The sequence below is a fragment of the Diceros bicornis genome, assembly GCF_020826845.1.
Source record: "Diceros bicornis minor isolate mBicDic1 chromosome 30 unlocalized genomic scaffold, mDicBic1.mat.cur SUPER_30_unloc_2, whole genome shotgun sequence".
In the NCBI taxonomy this organism is placed as follows: domain Eukaryota; kingdom Metazoa; phylum Chordata; class Mammalia; order Perissodactyla; family Rhinocerotidae; genus Diceros; species Diceros bicornis.
This window is the reverse complement of record NW_026690900.1, coordinates 4,114,899-4,136,018: the sequence shown is the minus strand read 5'-3', so window position 1 is coordinate 4,136,018 and position 21,120 is coordinate 4,114,899.

Below are 21,120 nucleotides of genomic sequence, written 5' to 3'. Positions count from 1 at the left end.
CTTTAACTTGAGCTTGTCAATTGGCCAGAGATCAGGTAGCAAATATCGACACTGACGGTCGTTATCCTTTTGGAGCAACACATGACTGTGGAATGCTGTGGAAACAACGAGGGTTTTTAACATCTTCGGATCAGCCTATAAAGCAGGGGAAACAGGTTGCAGAATTATTATATTCTATACAGCTACCGAGACAACTAGCGATTATTAAAATGCCAGGGCATCCAAAATTTGATACTTTGGAAGCTAAAGGAAACCAGCTTGCTGATGCAGCTGCTAAACAAGCAGCCTTGAAGGCTTGCCCTACCCAGCCTCGAGAATGCCTGCTGCTTCCTATTAACTCTGCTAACCCAGTAAAAGACTTCCTTCTACAGGCCCAAGAAGTGGCCATGGGAGAAGAAAAACACATATGGCAGTCAAAAGGGGGAATTTTTGACACTCCCTCACAGATATGGTTTGGGCCTAATAGGAAACCCATGGTACTTGTTGGAGCACAATTGCCCCTGCTCCAGCATATACACCAACTAACCCACTGGGCACCTGAAAAGGTGATTTTATGGGGAAAACAATACTATTGGAAACTTTTTCCCACAGTGGCCCATAAAACTTATACTCGTTGTGTTATATGCCCAATGTATAATCCAGGGAAACCACTTCATGGGTCACAAGGCCACTTTCCCCTTCCTAAGGGACCCTTTGAGGGCAATTGAACTTTGTCTAAATGCCACCATCTCAAGGATATAAATATATCTTGGTAATAATCTGTGTGTTCTCACATTGGGTTGAGGCCCTTCCTTGCAGAAGAGCAACGGCTCTAACAGTAGGTAAATTACTATTAGAGAGAATAATTCCTGCTTGGGGAATTCCTACCGAGTTACATAGCGACCAGGAAACTCATTTCACCGGACAAATAATTAAATCCATTTGTAATATTTGGCCAAAAACGCAGAGTTTCCACTGCGCTTACCATCCCCAATCCTCAGGATCGGTGGAAAGAACTAATAGCTCGATCAAAATTCAGTTGGCAAAGCTTTCAGAAGCATTTAATCTCTTATGGCCAAAATCTCTTCCACTAGTGCTCCTCAGTCTTAGATCTACATCCTTTGGTAATCATCGACTGTCTCCTTTTGATATAATAACTGGACGACCTATGCAATTAGATGAAGAATTGTAGGAACCAACTTTACTTATTGTCAAGGTCTCATTGAGGCTCTTAAGAGAAATGAGAAATTGGTAGCTAATTCTTTTCCCAGTAAGCTCCCAGGAGATGAAGACCTTAAGGATCATGGATTACAACCTGGAGATTTTGTTTATTGGAAAAGACACCTGATAAAGGACTCTTTGCAACTCCATTGGAAAGGACCATATCAGGTGTTTTTAATCAATCCGTGTGCTGCAAAATTAAAAGGCGTAAACTCATGAATTCACATTTCTCATTTAAAAAAGACTTCTCCACCTGAATGGACTTCAACTCCAGTCTCTGACACCCAACTTCGACAGACCAACACGAATATCACCAAATCAGGATGAGAAGAAGGCGACATCTGTTGTAGGCAGCTGTCCTGAGACTCTGGACCAGGCCTGTATTCCTAACCTTATATCTCCTCATTTAAACCTTTGTAGTGTTTAAGCTTTATGTAATTGCTAAAATAATCAATTTCTAGATTGTCTTACAATTTTCCTAAACCAATGCTTTACCCTTCAACTTTATAAGATAGATTAGAACCTAATTACAAAACCATTTCTTGATTACAAAATATAAATGCCACTTAAGGTTTCCCTAATGCTATGTTTGTTTTTCCAATCTACATCTGAATGGACCTCTGATGGCAATGTTTTTCTGCAATGGGCACATTCCTTTGCTACACATAAAAATCTGTCTACTTGTTGGCTATGTGGCCAACTTCCACTTTCTAAGACCCTTGGTGGGTCTTTCCCTTTTGAGGCACAGATTGGAAAGCTCTAAAGCAATTTATTGTGATACAAAGATCTAGTTCTAATGTTCACAGTTCGTCTGATATTACTAATTATGATCCTGAAACATGGTCAATAGCCCATACTATTAGTAATACAGGACACGGTTATTCTTTTCTATTACTCAAACCATCCAATTATCCCAACAAATTGCAGATAAACAAAAGAAACCAGACATTACAGTAAAAACCATGGAAGGTTTCACACAAATTTGGGATAGATATGTTTGGCTTACTCCTAGTCATGGATCTTTAAACATACCAGCACCTTTATGTTGGGAACAGAGAAATCATTCCAAACAAAATCTACCATATTACACTCTAAAGATGGGCTGGATACCCACCGAGTCATGTCAGAATACTATTATACGTAAAAAAGTGATTGGTTTGGAACAGACTGGTCTCGAAGACCAGGTGTCTATTGGATGGCTCCTAATGGAACTCACTGGTTATGTCGAACAAACCTCTGGCCTTGGCTGTCACCAGGATGGCTAGGGCGCTGCACTCTGGGCTTCTCTTGCATACAGGGAAAGATTCGTCCAGAGCTAACATCTGTGGCCAATCTGCCTCTCCTTAAGGCCAGATGGGCTCATTCAGTGTTATACTTGTATGACCACCTAGTAGCTATATTTGCTCCTTCCTTGGGGCTGGAAGATGTCATATCACATATAGAGTCTCTGACAAAATTTACTCAACAAGCCCTTAACGATACTCAGGAAAGAATAACTTTTTTAAATACTGAAATATCTTTAATGAGAAAAGCTGTCCTTCAAAATAGAATGGCCTGAGATATTCTTACAGCAACCCAAGGTGGTACATGTGCGATCAAACTGAATGCTGTGTGTTTATACCTTACGAGTCTTCCAATGTGTCACCTCTACTAAAGCACATGGAAAAACAGGTGAATGCCTTAAGTGATCCTACACCCAGCCTTGATTTGTTTGGCTGGCTCCCTTCTGGTATTGGTTCCCTTTTTCGATCTGGATTGCAATTCCTATTTCTATTACTTTTTGGAATTCTTGTACTAATCATTATGTTCAAACTGTTGTTTTCTTTACCTAGTGTTGTAAGACTGGCATGCAAACTAGAGTAATGGTGGCTCGGTGACTTGAGATGGCTGATCAATCTTATAACCCTGGACAAATTTCCTTTTCTGATAAGGACTATGCCTAAAAACTCATTTTAAACTAATCTTTAAAAAAATGTTTAATTATTATCATTGTTACTGTACTTGTTTTACAATTGTGCACAATGTAGCATGAGGGGCTATATATATTTAAAAAAAGCACATATAAAATGTTTGTGCAACAACCTAAAACTAATCCAAAATCCATGAAATGCTTGCTCCGTTTATATATATATACGTCTTTGCTAGTCCACAATATCCGACTAATTCCACCCAAAGTGAACAACTGAGCAAATAGATGAGATAAAAGCCTGGCACCGAGGGACGTGATAGAATCAGGGCATGCAGCAACCCCCCTGACTCTGAGGGAAAATATTTTGATCATCAATGCTTTCTATCAAAAGATTATACATCAAAAGGGGGAAAATGATAAATAAATGGTAAGCAATAGGATATATTGGAGCACATGAGGAAACCATTTGGTGTAAAACTAGTTGGGCTTGACCTAGATTTTTTTTTTCCAAAAGTGGCCTGTAGCCTCTGTTCATCCATTATATATCTATTTTAAGCAATTAACATGTTCCAAAGACAAGAACAATACCCTTAAGATGTAAATGCAACTTCCCCCACATTGGCATTTCCTTAAGGATAAGCATTTCTCCCTAAGCTAGGATTTGGTTGCTGTGCCCATCCTGTGACCACCCAACTCAAGACAACAGCCATGACCATGGAAACAACAGAACTGATACCCACTGTATCCAACAATTGACGTGCCGGCAGGTCAATGTCGTGGCTATTGTAAAAAGGACATTGCAATCACATGTGGTACACGCTCTTTGATGGTATATAACCACTCTGTACATCCCACTTCTTTTTTTTTTAATAATTTTATTTATTTATTTATTTTTCCCCAAAGCCACAGTAGATAGTTGCATGTCATAGCTGCACATCCTTCCAGTTGCTGCATGTGGGACGCGGCCTCAGCATGGCCAGAGAAGTGGTGCGTCGGTGCGCGCCCAGGATCCAAACCTGAGCATGTGCACTTAACCGCTAAGTCATGGGGCTGACCCTGTACACCTCACTACTTTGGAGTGTTCCATTTCTTCATGAAAGGACTCTCTCGGGCTATATGGTCTTCAAAGCTTGATTCATAATAAACTCACCCCAATTTTGATTTATAGATTGGTTACAGATTATTTGCGTCGACATTCTATTTGTCCCTCCAGTATCTAAACACAGTACTTGACACCTTTGGTGCACTCAGAAAATGTTTGATGAGTGAATAAGTTTTTGGGAGACCACACTGACTGGAGCAGAAGGGGTTTTTCAGGGAGTGGTAGAAATTTCGCTGACATTCCTACCATTAATAGTTGAAGCTCTGGGCTTTGGACCAGTTTGTCTGGGCACCAATCACAGTGATTCCACTTTTAACTGGGGAATCTGTGCAAATTATTTACTCTCTGCGCCTTAGTTTCCACATCTATAAAATGGGGCTACTGAGAACTCCTATCTCATAGGGTTTTAGTGAAATTTAAATGCATTAACTAATGTAAAGTACTTAAAAGAGCTCCTGGCACATAGTAGGCACTAAAATGTTAGCTGTTATGTTATCATTATTGCTCTTATTTCTGAACAATACTCTGGTTTTGAAAAGATGCTTTCATAATATAGTTGATCCTCATTATTTGTGGAGTCCGTGGTTGCACACTTGCCCACTAGCTAAAATGTACTGGCAGCCCCCAAATCAACACTCTCAGGGCTTTCATGTCCATTTGCAGATATGCACAAAGTGGTGAGAAATTTGATTCTCTTGACGTGCATGTTCCCAACTGAGGGGGAACCAGGTGATGCTCTGCCCTCTTGTTTCAGCCTATACTGTAAACAAGTGTCCTTCTTGCAGTTTATTTAGTGCCCCATTTCTCATCTTTTTGTGCCTTGTGTTGGTGACTTTGCTGTTTAATATGTCCCCCATGTGTAGTGCTGCAATGCTGCCTGGTGTTCCTCAGGGCAAGAGTCTGTGACGTGCCTTTACAAAGAAAGTATGCATGTTCGACAAGCTTCTTTCAGACACGAGTTACAGTGCTGTTGGTGTGAATTCAATGTTAATATATCAACAATGTATATTAAATAAGGTGACTTTAAAGAGAAACACAGAGAACAAGGTTATGTATTGATCAGTTGAAGAAAATGTGACTAAGGCTTGCAGGAACATAACACTGCATTTCCTGTAGGAGCAGTGGGTCATATTCACTGATTCAGTGTTCACAGTGACTTTATAGAATGTCATACTGTGCATAATTAGAACTGCCTGTATCTTATGTAATCCTCACATACTCCTTTATAGTAAGTAGGGTAGGGAACAGGGTGTCCATATTTTGCTATTAAAGTAAGGCTATTACAGACCTTATGAACCAAGTAGAGAATTTAAAATGTCTTGTGCTCAGCATAAGAGCCATGATTTTTTTTTTTTGGTGAGGAAGATCAGAGCTGAACTAACATCTATGGCCAATGCCCCTCTTTTTGCTGAAGAAGACTGACCCTGGGCTAACATCTGTGCCTATCTTCCTCCATTTTATATGGGACGCCACCACAGCATGGCCTGACAAGCGGTGCATCGGTGCGTGCCTGGGATCCGAACCTGGGCTACCAGCAGCAGAGCGTGAGCACTTAACTGGTACGCCATGGGGCTGGCCCCTAGCCATGAGTTTTTCAGCAAGGAAGATCTATGATGAACTCATGTTTAAGGAACAATTACCTGACAAGAGAATGCGGTATTGAGAGGAAGAGGGAGAACTGAGCCGGAAATGAGGACCAGCTGTGAAACTCTCCAAGAATTCACATTGCTATGTGAGGAGATTCAAAGCTAAGGTGCTGATGTGATAAAGGAAAAGTAGCAGCCAAAGGATGAAATAATGGGTTTTGTAATCATATATAGGGTATAAATCAGGCTGTGGTTCTCAAAGTGGGCTCCCTGAATCAGCAGCATCAGCAGCACCTGGGAACTGGGTTAGAAATACAAATTCTCTGGTGCTGCTGCAGACCTGCTGAACTGGAAACTCTGTGGTGGGGCCTGGCCATCTGGGTTTCAACAAGGCCCCCAGGTGCTTCTCGTGCTTCTGGTGCTCATCAAGTTTAAGAACCAATGAATTAGAAAAATGATTCCAACCCGTCACCATGTCCAGGTAAGCTGCAAGGCAGGGAGGTGGTATTTGTTTGGAGGATAAGATGCATTTTAAATTTTAGGAAAAAATAGTCAGCATCTGTTTCATCGTAAGGTTTCCAGAGATGCCATCTTAGCTCTCTACCTGTGAAGCTCTTTTTTCCACAAAATGTTCTCCTTTAGAGAGCCTTTGGTAAGTTATTTACCACTTACCACATGTTCTGAGAATCCCTTCTTCCTTGAAATCCCCTTTCAGACTTGAATACGTACTTCATTTTTGTGCACAATCTCCTCTATTTAAAATCTGGATTTCTCTTCCTATAGGATCATGTATGGCACATGCAAACTTACTGTCAATTTGGAATGCCATTGGTTTGTTCCAAAACCTTAGAAAGTTTTAGAATTTGGAACCTGATGAATAGAGAATGTATAAGCTTTTGTGTAGGACTCATATTTTTCATATGTCTAGAGATATTCCCAACTTGCCAGTAATGTGGCCTTAGATTTAGCAGAACTTGAAAATCTGAATATAGTAGAAAATGACTTATATAACTCATACTAACATTTACAAAATAAATGACCGGAATGTTAACTTACCAATAAGCACTTTCCATAGTCTAGGCTCTGAAAGTATCTTGCTTACATAATAAACATGATAAAGTTTCAAAGATGAGCCAATTAACTTTTGAGCAAAAGCTTGGCTTGAGTGTATCTGGGCTTCCTTTTTGACAGTTGTAGCCTTAATGTTACATTAACCTTTTCCTTTTCTGGAAATCAGATGATCTTGTATTTGGTGAACATTTTAATTTTTAATGGCCACTTGTATTTTGTGATATGCACGTCTTCAAACAATCTATAAGAACTAACCATTACCACCCACATATAAGATTATACAGGAATGGAGGAATTTTGTCTGACTTGTATTTAATTGTTCAGCCAAAGCAGATGACAGACTCTACCACATACAATGATTTAAGGTTTTGAAGCAGTATTTTTAAATACAAATAATCTCAAAATTGATAATATAGACAATATATTATTTACTGTGTTAACTAACCAAAACAGTTAAATTTGTTATCTTTCCTCCATTTTTTAAGGATGCACCCATTATATAGATTCTGTACAGAATTGCAAAGATCACTTTTTCCATTTTCAAAATTTATTTATTTTAATTTTTAATAGTGATAACCTTAGTGTTGGGTAAATTGCTGCACAATTACTGGAAATGCTGAAAGTCTTTTGGAAAAGTGTAGAAGTCTAAAGATAATGAAAAGTACATTTCTCCAATGTCAAGTCCTTTGAGCTTCTGTCTAGTTGTACTCTGAAGAGATGGAAGATTAAGTACCAGCACAGGACACAAGGGAACAGGCTGCCAACTTGAGGGCTTCCCACAGACCACAGAGTGCCTGGCAGACTCTTGGAGATTAAATCTGGGCTTTGGCCATGGGTGGGCCCTGAGAGAAGGATTTTGCTTAAATGACCAGAGAATAGACAACCTTTTTTCTTGATAATAAGTAATATTTATCATGTAAATTTCTTTATAAATCTCTGAATAAAATACAAAAAAGTAGCCCGTATAGCAATCAACTCTTACTGACAAGCCCCACAGCCTTCTCTAGAGAGCTCAACAGAAAATGTCTCCACTGACTGTGAATTGCTCTTCTCTGAAAGCCAGCCAGCCCTTCACTGATAGCCCTGGATAAGGAAGGTCAGATACAATTCTTTGAAGATGTTTAGCTGAATTCAGAACCAAAAATCCTACCTCCAGTTGTCTCCTTTGTGAGAATGGATGGCTGGCCTTATTTCATAGGCTGGGCAGTTGAGGTTTCAGATGAGCTTAATTGCTCTCTTCCCCAAGTATGGAAAAGGAGGCTTAGAGATGAGATTTTCCAGGTAAAGATAGGGTCATAGAGGGGAATAAATATTTCAGCAAATTGGTTTTTTGTTCTCTATAGTAGAAATAATTTAAGAAGCAGATAGTCTCTTTCTCCAACATCTCTTCCCTTTTCTCTATTTGTAATATCGCTGTAAAAATTCTCTCTATAAAAATTTCAGTATTTTTTCTTTGCAGTCTGTTTATTATCATCTTTATAAATTCTTTGACTTCACCACCTTCTTGGCACCACAACGCTAGCCACTGAGATATTATTATAGATTCAGTTTTGCAATTTCATCCTCTTATCTCTATTTCCTCTGCCATTTCTTAGTTTTAATTCATTTTTTTTTAATTTTTTGTTTATTGCAGTAACATTGGTTTATAACATTCTATAAATTTCAAGTGTACATCATTATACTTTTATTTCTGCATAGATTGCATCATGTTCACCACCCAAATACTAATTACAACCTATCACCACACACATGTGCCGAATTATCCCTTTCGCCCTCCTTCCCCCCTTCCCAACTGTTAGTTTTAGTTCTTATTGTATCTTATGCTTCAAAACATTTGAAGTTACAGAGTATATCAGTTCCTTATTTTCTCAACTTTTTATTATCTAAGTGTCCTCAACTATCACTTTTTTTAAAAAAGAAGTGAAATACATAACAGAACAATACACTGTAATAAATTGACCACTTATAAAATTAAGTTCAACCTGAAATCCCTCCGCACTTAACAGAGACAATTTTTTATAATTCACCATGATTTAGTTCAGGCAGGATCAGTTTATCAAAGATTTTTGGATGCTTTAAACCACATGAGATAAGTACAGTGTGAAGTAAAATGGTTAATCTTGCAGAATTTGTAGAATTTCTTGATGGTTAAGGAAGTTGATGGTGGAGAGCCTGAATCATATGAAAAGTAGTTGATTAATTAGCACCTGACAAAGTTTGTTAATTTGGTAAACACACATATGTTGAAAAGATAAGTTTGCATATCAGAGTATTGTCAGATGCCACTGGAAAAATTCATAATGTTCTCAAATACTACAAAAAATGACCTTTTTTTCATAAAAGATGTCATACATAATGGCATCATATACCTCTGTCAGAAAATTTGCAAGAGGAAAATTAAGACTTGAGTCATTTTAATTCTAACAATTTGTTTATGCTTACTATTAGGTTAAAAAAATTTTCTAGAAATAAAGTGATGAGTGATATACTTGCTTAATTTTTAATTTTTTTAGGAAAAAACATATTCACATTTTAAAAAAATATTTATTTTTATTTATTTTATGCTGAATTTATTCCTGGGCCCAAAGACTTTTTTCAAGTAACAAACACCAATTCTTTTTAAACGCTTTCCAAAAGTTGAAGAGGAGAGAATACTTCTAAAGTCATCCTATTGGGTTAGCACTACACTGATATCAAAGCCAAATCGATTAAAAGAAAAGAAAACTAGAGGTCGATATCTTTGATGAAGAGTGATACAAAAATCCTCAATAAAATAATAACAAACCAAATTAAGCAGCATATTAAAAGGATTACGCTTCATTTTTCTAAAATAATTTTATTTATTTACTTAATTTTTCCACCCAAAGCCCCAGTTGATAGTTGTATGTCATAGCTGCACATTCTTCTATTTGCTGTATGTGAGACGTGGCCTCAGCATGGCCAGAGAAGCGGTGCATCAGTATGCGCCTGGTATCCAAACCCAGGCCGCCAAAACTGGAGCACGTGCACTTAACCGCTAAGCCATGGAGCCAGCCCATTTTAAGTGGGATTTATTCCTGGAATTCAACATGTTTCAATATATGAAAATGAATCAATGTAATAAACCACATTAACAGGATGAAGGAAAAAAACACAGGATCATCTCAATGGATGCAGAAAAAGTGATTGACAAAAGTAAACATGCTTTAACGTTAAAAACACCAAAAAACCCTCATAGTAAAAGGAAACTACTTCAACATAATAAAAGTCATATATAGAAATCCACAGAGAACAATGTATTCAAGTGTGAAAGAGTGAAAGTATTTCCTCTAAGATCAGGAACAAAGCAAGAAGATCCACTTTCACCACTTCTATTCAACATGGTATTAGAAGATCTAGCCAAAGCAATTAGGCAAGAAAAAGAAAGAAATAGCATCCAAATTGGAAAGGAAGAAATAACATTGTATTTTTTCACAAATAATATCTTATATGTTGAAACCCTTAAAAATTCCACAAAGAAATTCTTAGAACTAATAAATTCTGCGGAGTAGTGGGAGACAAAATAAATATGCAAAAATTAGTTGTTCTTCTATACATTAATAATAAGTAATCTGAAAAAGAAATTTAAAAACTTTACATTTTTATTTACAGTAGCATCAAAAACAGTAAAATACTTAAGAACCAACTTACTCAAGGAGCTAAAAATTCCAATGATTTTTTTGCAAAAATAGAAAAATATATCCTGAAATTCATGTGAACTCTCAAGCGACTCTGAATAGCCAAAACAATCTAGAAAAAGAAGAACAAAGTTAGAGAACTCACACTTTCTGATTTCCAAACATACTACAAAGTAAACAAAACATTGTGGTACTGGCATAAATACACACAATATACTAAGGAAATAGCATAGAAAGCCCTGAAATAAACCTTTGCATATATGGTCAAATTAATTCTGACAAGGGTGCAAAGACCATTCATTGAAGAATGGATAATTTTTTCTAAATATGGTTCTGGGAAAACTGGATACCCACATGCAAAAGAATGAGGTTGGACTCTTACACTACACCACATACAAAAATTAACTCAAAATGGATCAAAGATCTAAATGTTAGAGTTGAAGCTATAAAATCTTTAGAAGAAAACACAGGGTAAAAGCTGCATGTCATTGGGTCCAAAAGACATTGCCAACAATGATTGCTTTCATCTGACACCAAAGCCTTAAGCAACAAGAACAACAAAATAACAAATTGGACTTCATCAAAATGCAAAAGTTTTCTGTATCACAAGATACTATCAACAGAGTAAAAAGGTCACCCACAGAACAGTTGAAAATATTTGCAAATCACATATCTGATAAGGGATTAATAGCTAGAATATATAAAGAACTCCTACAACCCAACAATTAAAAAAAACACAATTTAAAAATGCAAAAAGGACTTGAATAGACATTTCTCCAAAGAAGATATAAAATGGCCAGTACACACATGAAAAGATGTTCAACATCACTAAGTATCAGGAAAATGCAAAATAAAACCACAATGAGATACCTCTTCACACCCATTAGGATAGTTACTATCACAAAATCAGAAAATGACAAGGATTGGCAAGGATGTTGAGAAACTGGAACCGTTGTGTTCTGATGGTGAGAACATAAAACCGTGGAAAACAGTATGACAGTTCCTTCAAAAATTAAAAATAGAATTACCATATGAGCTAGCAATTCCACTTATGGGTTCTGAAATAATAGAAAATATATTTATTGGTCTCTGCCTCCAATTCTTGGCACAGAGCTACTAAAACCCTTGTACTTTCCTAAACGATAAGGACACTAGGAGCATCTCTTGTTCTAATATTTTTCTTTGACTCCATCCCTGACACAGAGCTCCTAAAACACTTGTAATTTCCTAAGTGATAAGAACACTAGGAGAATCATTTGTTCATTGAGACAACTCTGGGTGGGCTCCTGGATGGCTCCTGGATGGGGGCTGGTAACCAGAAAGACCAAGCCCTGATTAAAAGGTTGAAATTTTTAGCCCTACCCCTTATCCATCACAGGGGGAGAGGGGTTAGAAACTGAGTTAATAATTGATCATGTCTATATGAGGGAGCCTTCATAAAAATTCCAATAGAAGGAAGTTCATAGAGCTTCCAGGTTGGCCATGACAAGGAGTGCTTGGAGAGTGGTGAACCTGGAGATGGCATGAAAGTTCTGTGCCCCTTCTCACATATCTTTCCCTATGCACCACTTCCATCAGGCTGTTCTTGAGTTATATCTTTTTATAATAAACTGGTGATCTAGTAAATGTTTCTCTGAGTTTTGTGGGCCACTCTAGCAGATTAATCAAGCCCAAGGAGGAGGTTGTGGGAACCTCTGGTTTATAGGCATTCAGTCAGAAGTACAGGTAACAACCTGGGCTTGTAACTGGCACCTGAAGTTGAGGTGAGGTTGGGGTGGGTGTTCAGTCTTATAGGACTGAGCCCTCAACTTGTGGAATCAGATGTATCTCTGGGTTGACAGCATCAAATTGAGTTGAATTATCTGATGATCAGCTGGCATTCCAAGTGTTGCTTGTTGGAGGTGTGAAGAACTCTCCCACATGTGAAAAAATGAATCTCAGAACACCATTTATGAGTATACACCTAAAAGAATTGAAGAGAGAGGTAGAAAGACATATGTACACTCATGTTGTTAACAGCATTATTCAAAATAACCAAAAGCTGGAAACAAGCCAGGTATCCATCAATAGATGAATTGACAAAAAAAAAAATGTGGTGTATACAGACAGTGGAATACGATTCACCCTTAAAAAGGAAGGAATTCTGACACATGCTATGACATGCATGAACCTTGAGGACTTTATGTTAAGTGAAATAAAGCCAGCCACAAAAGGAAAAATATTGTGATTCCACTAATATAAGGTACTTAGAGTAGTTAAATTTATAGGAACAGAAAGGAGACTGGTGCAAGAGGGAGGGACAACAGGGAGTTGTTGCATAATGGGCACAGAGTTTCAGTGCAAGGTGAAAATAGTTCTGTGGATGGTTAGAGGTTATGGTTACACAATAATGTGAATGTATTGAATGTCACTGAACTGCACACTTAAAAATGGTTAAAATTGTCAATTTTATGTTATGAATATTTTATGACCATTAAAACTGTTATTTGCAACAAATGAACAAACACTAGCTACATGCAACAACATCGATGAATATCACAATGATAATGCTGCATAAAAGAAATTATATTGAAAAAGCTATATATTTTATAATTCCATTTGTATAAAATCCAAAAAAGAAACAAAACTGAGATCTGGCTTCCTGTAATGGTTGAGTAGCTTGTTGAACTAACACTCTCACAGATAACAATGATAAAATCTGCATAAAATATTATATATATTTATATAGAATCATGTATCTATATATAATACAGGTACAATAAATGTGTATACGTGTGTATGTATAAATCTCTTCCAAAAGCAAGCAGAACTGAGAGGGAGACTTCCCTTGAATGATGAGAATTGCACCAGGAGATATTTGCAAGCCTGAGTCTTTTTCCTCAAAGCATTCCAAAATCTGTACTTGGCCCAGACAGGGGAAAAACTACAGTCTTACTTGTAATGTTAGAGGATGTATTTTGGGGCTGGAAGAGTAGCTGGAAAGTTAGGGGAGAAATTTTGGAAGGGAGGGAACCATAAAGAGGAAACATCTCAAAATATGTGTGTAACTCTCCCTCACACAGACATCAAATTTGCAGGTCTTTGAACAACACACATGCAGGGTAGGCCCCAGGGGGCCTAGTGTAAAAACAGCAGTTGGAAGATGAAAGAACTGAATGAGTATTTCAGCTATGCCCACTGTAAAGGAGAGAAGATTTGAATTTCAGTCCAGCCAAGTTAACTCCCTGCTAAAAAAATAACAACACTCTTCAAAGGAATACAATAGAATACAGAGTCTCTATAACTATGACTCATGGTTTCCAGTACACAATTTAAAAAATCATGAGATTTGAAGAAATAGGAAAATGTAATCCATATATGACCCAAAGCAGTCACTAGAAACTATCCCAAACGTGTTGCAATTAGCAGACAAGGATAAGAAATCAGCGATTATAAAGATGATCATGGTGGTAAAGAAAAATATTCTCATAATGAATGAACAGATGTTGAAACTCAGCAGAGAAATGGAAATTACAAAAAAGAACGAAATAGGAAGATGAAATAAAAAAATACTTTTGAGTTTACCAGTAGATTAGAAATAGTAGAAGAAACATGAAGATAGATCAATAGAAATTATCCAACCTGAAGAATAGAATGTAAAAATTTTGAAGGAAAATGAAGAGAGCCTTACCTGTGAGATGATTGAGTCCCCAGCAGAGAGGGGAGAGACAGAAAAATTAAATGAGGCAGAAAGGCATATCAACAAGTAATAGCATAAAACTTTCAAAATTTGGTGGAAAATCTAAAATTTTAGATCGAAGAAAGTCAGCAACCTCACAAAATAAAATACAAAATAAAACCATATATAGGCACATGATAGTCAAGCTGCTAAAATCCAAAGGTAAAAAGAAGAACTTGAAAGCAGTCAAGGAAATACTGGGGAAGACATTACATACAGGGAGAAATAATGTGAATGATGAATGATATATTATCAAAAACAAAAAAGACAAAGCAACAACAAAATGACATCTTTCAAGTGCAGAAAGAAAACCCAAAAGTCAACACAGGATTCTATATTTAGCAGAACTCACTTTCAAAAAGGAAGCAGAAACCACAATAAGATACCGGGCACCTATTAGTTGGCTAAAATAAAAAATAAAATTGCAAATGCCAATAAAATTGCAAATACCAAGTGCTGGTGAGGACTAGAAACAACTAGAACTGGGAATGTAACATGATAGTTGCATTCGGAAAACAGTTTAGCAGGTTCTTATAAAGTTAAACCTACACTTATTATGTGACTCAGATATCCCACTCCTAGGGATTTACTGAAGCAAATTGAAAACTAATGTTTAAACAAAAATCTTTGTGTGAATATTGATAGCCATTTTATTCATAATTGTCAAAAGCTGGAAATAAACTAAATGTCCTTCATGAGGTGAATGGAGAAAGAGACTGCGGTGCACTGGGACATTAGAATACTACTTGGCAGTAAAAAGGATAAACTTTTGAATCACACAACAAGATGGATGAATCTTGAATGCATTTCTGTAAGTGAAGGAGGCAAGATTCAAAAGGCTATGTACTATGATTCCATGTACATGACTTTCTAGAAAAGTCAGAATTAAAGGGATGGAAAATGATCAGTGGTTGCCAAGAGATGGAGTGGGGGAAGGGGTTGACTACAAAGAGACAGTATGAAAGAATTTTGGGGGTGAAAAAAACAGCTCGGTATGGTACTGTGGAGGTGGATACAAGACCATAAATTTGTCAAAACCCGTAAAACTGTACATCACAAAGGGTGAATTTTACTCTGCAAATTTTACAAATCAATCAGGATGCTGAGGAACTCAGATGGAATGCAGTGACAAATGAATCTCACTGTATTCCAAGTATGTGACATAACCACGCTGAAGGACTGAGAATGGAAGATCCTAACCTAAGTAACTTTGGAAGACAGTGTTTTGATGGGATACTGTAGAATTAAAGTACTTGACACAAACACTGTACTCTAGGTGGTAAATTTGTTTTCATAAGGGTATGGATTAGTAATTCTGAAACTAGTTGACACATTAGTAAATATTGCAAATATCTGGAGTTAAGTTTCTCACTGTTGGTGAAAGAAGTGACGAATAAACAAAAGGAAAAGGCTAGAATAAATTCTGTGGTGCTGGATTGGGGTTGGAAGTATCAGTATGAATCCATGTGTCTTTTAATATATCTATCCAAATAGAAAGATAGATTGCTAGATAGATTGAAAGATCTATAGATAGGTGTGTATACCTGATTTTATATTCATACATACATTTCCAAGCTCTGCTGAGAGAGTCTAGAAGCAATGACACTCTAGTATCAATGAGCATACCTAGCTCCCTGATCTTGGTTTCTAAATATAATTCTCCAATAAAAAGAACCAGGTTTTCTTGGAGAAATGACTGATTCTAAGGCTGGAGATGGAAAATACAAGGTGATCCTGGAGCATCTTGTAGTGCCAGAAAGTAAGAAAGTGCTTTAAAAAAACACAGAAAATGATGAGATGTGTCAAAAGGAATCAATCTGAAAGACATCCCAGTGGCTCAAGCTAGAAAACTGTAAGCACCAAAATAAATAACAGTAGCATTGGATTATTACCCAGAGAATAAAATAAATATCCATGAGTCTATACTGATATAAAAAAGATTAAATAAGAAAGGAAGAAAGGAAGAAAAAAAGGGGAAAAAAGAATGAGAGAAAGAGAGAAAGAAAGGAAGAAGGAAGGGGGGGAATCTTCCTCACAGAATTCCAAATAATAAATGTGGCTGGATAGCATGAAATAGAAAATCGCCACTAGAACGATACAGTAATAATTACTGTGGGCAAGTCTGACTGATGAATGTAAAAACTGTGGGTGAAACTTAAAGAAGAAACAGTACCTTTGCAGAGCCTCAAAGCATCTCCCTCCAAATACTTAACTTTTTCTCTTAAATTCTTTAAAAGACTTATGACTATTTAAAGCAAAAATTATAACACTGTATTATGGGATTTACAACATGGGTAGATGTAAATTTTATGACAACAATAGCACAAAGTACAGACAGAGGTAAATGCAACTGTTCTGTAGCAAGACTTCCATATTTTACATTGAATAAACTGGTGCACTATTAAGTCCAGGTAGACTGTGATATGTTAAAGATGCATATTGTAATCTGGACCAACCACTAAAAACTGCAAATGTGTGTCACTTAAATGCTAATAAAGGAATTAAACAGAATACAAAAAGCGTTTATACAAGAATTTTCGCAGGAGATGACCTGCACATCCCCAAGAGGAAGATGAGCCCACTGCGGGGCATCCGCAGAGCAGAATGCCCTCAGCTGTGCCGAGGAGAAAACGCTGACACACACATGTTGTGTGAGCCTCACCAACCTCGTGCCGAGTGAGGCAAGGTGGACAGAAAACAATACACGTGGGATGATTTCAGCCAAGATGAACCTATGGTGAAAAAACCAGAACAGTGGTTGCTTCAGGGGTAGGAAAAAATTGCCTGGGAAGGAACAGGAAGGAGTTTTCTGGGATTGATGGAAATATCCTATTCTTAAAGGGGTGAAGGTTATATGGGCATGTTTATTTGCCAAAACTATACTGTTCTTATTTCTGCCTTTCAGTGTGCATACATCTTACCCCACCCCCACACACAAAAGACTAAAAGAATAATAAAGTGAGGTGGGAATGGGATGCAGTGTGGATGAAACAAAAATGGCAGATGATTAGTAGTTGTTGAAGCTGGGTGACGGGCCTACTATGCTATTTTGTTTATTTTGTATATTGTTTAAATTGTTCTGTAATAAAACACTTGTGTAAGAAGACAAACTTGATATACAATGTTCACTGGTAAGATACTGGTTATCATTGGGGAGGAAGGAGGGAGAAAGGGATTGTTGGGGCCTGAGTGAAGCTGGTGCTAGTTCTTAGTCACACAAGTGTGTTCACTTTTTAATAATTCTTTGAGGTTTACATAGATGACTTCTGCATATATTTCTGTACATGTTATACATCAATAAACATTTTAAATCCTGCATATATGCACAAAGATACTAACTCATTATCTCAGACTAAGAGCAGTGTTTTGTTTTAAAGTGGAACACATTTACTCATGACACCATTAGATGAATTATCATACTCCCAAGTATCTAATAATACCCTCACCCTTGTGCAGCACTGTGGATCTTTCCATTTTTGCCACAATTTGGCAAGTGGCATGGCTTAGAGTTTTTATGATGCAATCATTTTCCAGCAAGGCCCACCCCCACGATGATACTCACCAAAACCTCAACACCTAGCACAGTGCCGTGTTCACAGCATGAACTCAAGACTTGTGGGACTGGGTTGAATGAGGAAGAAAACGAGGAGCAATGATGTTCATAACTTATGTCTAGGTGCCATAACGTGACTGAGGAAATTGGTAGGGTTTTTCAATAGATTTGCTATGACTTCTAATTTTTCCTATTTAAAACAATGGGAAATAGGATCTCAGAGTTCTTTCTCAGAGAAAGTCTGACATTTCAGGCACAGGTTACTGACAATTATTAATGGCATATGACTTTCCCGCCTCATCTTAGTGTTAAGTTTTTAATTCCTTACCTTGGAAATGACCTAACTTTGCTTCTTCCAAATCTTGTAGTAATACTGAAGCTCCAGAAAGTCTGGCCAAGGATATTCTTCTGTTGTGCGTCCTCCCTGCAAAGAAGTGGAGCTGTGCATCCACCAGTCTGAGAAGCGTGTGGTGCTGTAGTATTTGGAGTCAATCAGAGAAGCTAAATGGAAAAATGACTTCAGAGAGTTATCACCATAACCCCCACAGCAAAAACTTATTTTGCTTCATTATTTTGTGATTCTGAGGGTATATATAAAAAGGGATATTAAAACTGGTTCCCAGGAGCCATCCCTATAGTAGACCAGAAATTGCATATTACATTCCTCGACGAACTTGCCTAACATTGTGGGAAGGACGAACGGGAAGTTTCAGTGCTGTTGCCTGTGTCAATGAGGTCAAGAGGTCCAGACTGGGATAAGGAAGTCCAGTGAACAAGCCTGTGTGCAGCCTCAGAGAAGGGGCGTGCGTGTGGGCCCCTGAAGTGGCTTAGGGGTCACTTACCAGTGCATGTGGTTTTCCTGTCTGTATAATGCAGGAATGGGGCTGCCCGCTGTGATGTTTTCTCCTTTTAATGACATGGCTCAGGGCAGTCCTTCTAAGACGCCTGACCAAGGTATGGGGACTTCAGGTTGGTGGGGTCCAAAGGGAGGGTCTCTGCAGCGACCCTGACCATGGGGTCCAGAGGGAGGATCATGGCAGCCTAGAAGGATGGAGGGGATCGTAGGACAGATGGCCTTGAAAAGGCAAATTCCAGGATCTTAGGCACCTGGTATTTCCATTTGAGATATGAAAGCAGAAGTTCGAGAACCAGGGGCAGAGGGACAAGGCGGGAGTTGGGGCCCCTAGCTGTGCATGTTGGGAGCTTTTGTCTCTTAACCGCTCCCAGCCGGCAGCCTGCATGGTTGCAGGACTACAACTCAAAGGATGCTCTGGGCACGGGATGATGCCTAGCCCTGGGGGGAGGAGAAGGGCGGTGTGAGCTTGGCTGAGGGCCAAACTGCCGTTGACTTAGGACTCTGGTCCTACACCTGCTCTGTGTGGACTGAGTTCCAGAGGGATGTGATGGGACGAGAGGGACCACGTCATTACGAAGGTGTGGCGGCTGCATGGGCAGCTGCGGGCCTGCAGCGTGCAACTGCTTTTGTCCAAAATTGAAGCTGGACTCGTGCCTCTTCCCCACCGCCTCCCTCCATTGCTTGATTCCTCCTCCTACCTGCATGCCTGTGGGGCTTTCCACAGCCTCCTACCTAGTCCAGGGCCAGGTGCTTCTCTAAACTACTTATGGGAACTGGTTTGACATCCCAGAAACTTTCCACTTTGCCTGCTGCCCTCTACCTTCTCCAGCCAAAGTACAATCATTTCATCAGCTTTTGGGAGACATTCGCCCTTGTGGTCCCTCTTGCAAGCACAACTTAAGAGCTTTTCAGGGTGGTAACATTGGCTGTTGCTTGCCTTTTTTGCAGATGTGGAAGTTCAGGTATCTGTGAGGTTAATAATTGGTTTCCCAGGGATCCGCTAAGAGCGGAGGATAAAAACCCAATTCCCAGGCAAGTATCTAGTAGGTCGTTTTCACCAACCCATTCCAGTGCAGAGGCCTCCGAAACAGCAACCTTAAGATGAGAATAGCTTAAGCATTTTGCCCTTTAGGTTGATCACCTAATCTCAGCTCAGGCCTGAGTGGCCGACAAGTCTCTTAGGGACATGGGTGGCAACTCAGATCCCTCAGGAAGAGAACAGTGGTCCAGCTTTGGGAGAGAGATGTTCAAGGTAGAGAGCACTTGGGCAGCATTTGAAACCCATCAGCTTTAACATCTCTGCTTTGGATTCCGGCAAGGTTCCCACATAAACATGCCTAGGGATAGTCAGATGTATGGTATTCTTTAAAAATTGATTAGAGTAGTGAAAAGAACAGAGCATAAAATATCCTGCTTATTTGCAAAAGATAAAATGCAAACAAGACCTGCCTGTTAATTTTTTCTGGTCATTCTCTTGCCTGTACCGTACACTTGAATGCAGAAACAAAAAACTTGAATTGCCAAATTCTCTTTTCCTGAGATTAGTAAATTAAGTTAAAAGTCTTATTGAAACCTGTGGAGGAATGGTTAGCAGCTTTCATGATTTATGTCATCCCTAAAAATCTGGGCTTCGATCTACATGAAGAAAAGTCCTTGTTTATATTACACATCCCGATAGGTTATCTTTCCGATTCCTCAATGTGGGATATTATCAAAGCAAGTGAAAAACCTGGTCACGGAAACTGGACCCTGTCACTCTGTCAAGAATTTGCTTCTTTATGAATTAATGACACACGAATTCTTTAACATATTTGTAGAGAAAGGATGAGAAACTGTAGTGTCTCTGAATGTGACAAGACAGGGAATTCTCATTAGACCACATCCTTGGGTTCTTCTCTCGTGTTCAATAGGCCCAGGTGATAGTCCGTGTAGTCAGGTGCAGCGCCGCCACCCCAGTCCCCAGTGTTCCATACTACTCTGGCCTGTGCCCTCTTCAGGGTGTTCTGATGACACTCGTCCACAAAGGTTGGAAAAAGACATTGTAACATGACGCTATTCATCATCTTGAAACCGGGATTAATGGAGAGGAAAGTCTCGGGGTCTGCGTGCTCCGATGCACTGCTGTTGGGGTGTGGCCGCAGTGACCACTGTGCTCCCAGCAGTCCCCACAATGGCTGCCTCAGACGTTTGATCTCCTGGCGCAACCACAGCAGCTGTTGACAGAGCTGGGCGCTTGTGCTTCAGTGTCTTCCGTCAGATTTTGTGGCTCTGACCCTCTTCTGTTCGGCCCCTTCCCATTCCTATCTGTTGCATTGGTTGCTTTGTAGTTGTCTCCTAGGAGCCACTGTATGTAACTGTATTTCATTGTCTTTAGGGACCCACGATCTCTAAACGAGTCACTACACAACACCCACTTATCCTGTTGTAGCCCGTGTTCACCATTTCCAGGGGAGCTGTGAAGAGCCCTGC